This window comes from Octopus bimaculoides, chromosome 14 (assembly GCF_001194135.2).
Source record: "Octopus bimaculoides isolate UCB-OBI-ISO-001 chromosome 14, ASM119413v2, whole genome shotgun sequence".
Lineage (NCBI taxonomy): Eukaryota > Metazoa > Mollusca > Cephalopoda > Octopoda > Octopodidae > Octopus > Octopus bimaculoides.
This window is the reverse complement of record NC_068994.1, coordinates 54137015-54139865: the sequence shown is the minus strand read 5'-3', so window position 1 is coordinate 54139865 and position 2851 is coordinate 54137015. Positions and strand designations below refer to the sequence as shown.

The 2851-nt window shown below is 40.3% G+C and overlaps 1 protein-coding gene across 1 annotated transcript in view; it reads left to right on the top strand.

The window, feature by feature from the left end:
* LOC106867705 (cilia- and flagella-associated protein 99) overlaps positions 1-2851 on the top strand; it is a 49367-nt gene that overhangs the window by 19624 nt on the left and 26892 nt on the right. The gene's annotated exons all lie outside the window — the stretch shown is intronic.

The window sequence follows — 2851 nt, the reverse complement described above, 5'->3', positions numbered from 1 at the left end:
CCCGCACAAGCCAGTCCAGGGGCACTGGCAACGATCTTACTTGGCTTGCCGGGTCTTCTCACGCACAGCACATTTCCAAAGGTCTCGGTCAGTAGTCATCGCCTCGGTGAGGCCCAATGTACGAAGGTCTTGCCTCACCACCTCAGCCCAGGTCTTCCTGGGCCTACCTCTTCCACGGGTTCCCTCAACTGTTAGGGTGTGGCACTTTTTCACGCAGCTATCCTCATCCATTCTCACCACATGTCCATACCAGCGCAATCGTCTCTCTTGCACACCACAACTGATGCTTCTAATGTTCAGCTTTTCTCTCAAGATACTTACACTCTGACGGGTATTCACATTGACATTACACATCCAACGGAGCATACTGGCTCCAAAATATATTATAGATATGTACACAGACATATATGTATAGATATGTATATATATGCTGGTGGCACATAAAAAGCACCATCTGAACGTAGCCGATGCCAGTACACCTTGACTGGCTCCCATTCCAGTGGCACATAAGAAGCACCATTCGAATGTGGCTGATGCCAGTGCCGCCTGACTGGCTCCCAATGGTTGGCATTAGGAAGGGCATCCAGCAGTAGAAACATTGCCAGATCAGATTGGAGCCTGATGCAGCCACTGGCTCTCCAGACCTTGGTCAAACTGTCCAATCCATGCCAGCATGGAAAACAGATGTTAAACAATGATGGTGATGATATATATATATATATACATACATATATGTACATGCATATACATATATATGTATGTATATTTGTATGTGTGTGTACATGTTTGTGTGGGTGTATGCACATGTGTATGCACGTGTGCGTAAGTGTTTGTGTATAAATAAATATCTATTGTTTCCCTGATATTTTTGCATACTGTCTCACAATGATTAAGCCTTTTGTTGACAAATTATTCTATTAATACCTTCTGCTTACCCTGAGTAATTTATTCATGGGACATTCCTGGTGGCTGTGTATATCAGTTGTATGTATGTTTGTATGTGTTTGTGTACATACAAAGAAGAGAGAGTGTGTGTGCGACTGTTTGTTTGAATAAGTCTACATGTTTTTGTGTATATATATGAGAGAAAAGAGAAATATGAATGTGTGTATGTGTAGATGCTGTGCGGGTGATTGAATGTGTGTGTGATAGAGAGGGGGGGGGAGAATCAGACAAACAGAAAGTAGATAGTTTCTGTGCATTTATATGAGCGTGTTTAATATATGAGCCAGAGAGAGAGAGAGATTATACTTATGTGTAAGAGAGAGAGGAGAAAGGGGGAGACACAGAGAAAGTGAGATAGTTTGTATATGTCCTTCAGTGTGTGTGTGTGTGTGTGCAAAAGTGCATGTGTTTGTGTGTTCGAAAGTGAGTGGCAGATTATGTATACATACATGTGTGTGTGTGTGAGAGAGAGAGAGAGTGTGTGTGTGTCGGTGTTTGTGTGTAAGAGAGTGAGCATGGGTCTACGAGACTGGATATGTTATTGTATATAAGTTGTGTCGGAGGGGAGGGGTATGAAAATAAAATGGAGAGGGGGTAAGTGTATGTATGTGTATGTGTGTGTGTGTGTATATATATATATATATATATATATATATATATATATATATATATATATATATATATATATATTTATATATACACACATCTATATATACATATAAATATATATATATATTTATATATTAGTGTGTCAAGGAAAGGAATGTATTTGCACCTGTGAAGGTATATATACATTTGTGTATGTGTATGTGTGTTTTTACATGTGTGTGAATATATGTGTATATCTGTGTGTGTGTGTATAATGTTTACAGTTTAGTTTGTGCAGATTGTGAAGGTCACATATGTCTTGTGTGTGTTCATATGCTTAGCACTTGTGTGTGTGTGTGTTGTTTTGTTTATATGCAAATGTGTGTTAATTTATGTGTGTGGATGTGTGGTTACAAACGTGTGTATATAAGCATCTACTTAGCATGTGTATGTATATTTTGTATGTATTCTGTTGTTTGTTTTTTCTGCCTATAATTAATTCATTAGTTGCTCTGTCATTTGATAAAGCCATTAATTAACGTTGCATTGTCATGTATTTGTTACTCAGCAATGTCGATTGCTCTAATTGTATGTTATCAACATGTGGTTATTGTTGTTGTTGTTGTTGTTGTTGTTGTTGTTATCGTTGTTGCTCTTTAGGCCCAGGTCAAACCTCATCCAGTAAACCTGTCTTCAAAAGGTTTCCAACCATGACCATCCTGTGTTATGATAAACCAGGAACTACACTGTCCAACTTATTTTTGCTTACTGAAGAGAAGCATCCAGTCATAGAAACCTCTGACTCACCAGGCTCAGTGCAGACCTGTGACTCACCAGGCTCAATGCAGACCTGTGACTCACCAGGCTCAATGCAGACCTGTGACTCACCAGGCTCAGTGCAGACCTGTGACTCACCAGGCTCAATGCAGGCCTGTGACCCACCAGTCTCAATGCAGACTTGTGACTCACCAGACTCAATGCGTACCTGTGACTCACCAGGCTCAATGCAGACCTGTGACTCACCAGGCTCAATGAAGACCTTTGGCTCAAATTGTTCTACCCATGACAGCATGGAAAAAGGCTCTTAAATGCTGCTGCTGTTGACGATGATGATGATAATGAAGGCTGGAGAGAGATTTGGCTGCTATTTTTGGTCAATCAACCTATCGTGTAGAGGCCCCACATTAACTTATACACCATCAAGTTATACAGTAAGGTGGACTAGTCTAACTTTGCATTGTAAAGTTATACAGCAGGATGGACAGTGGACTGGTCTAACTTTGCATTGTAAAGTTATACAGCAGGATGGACAGTGGAC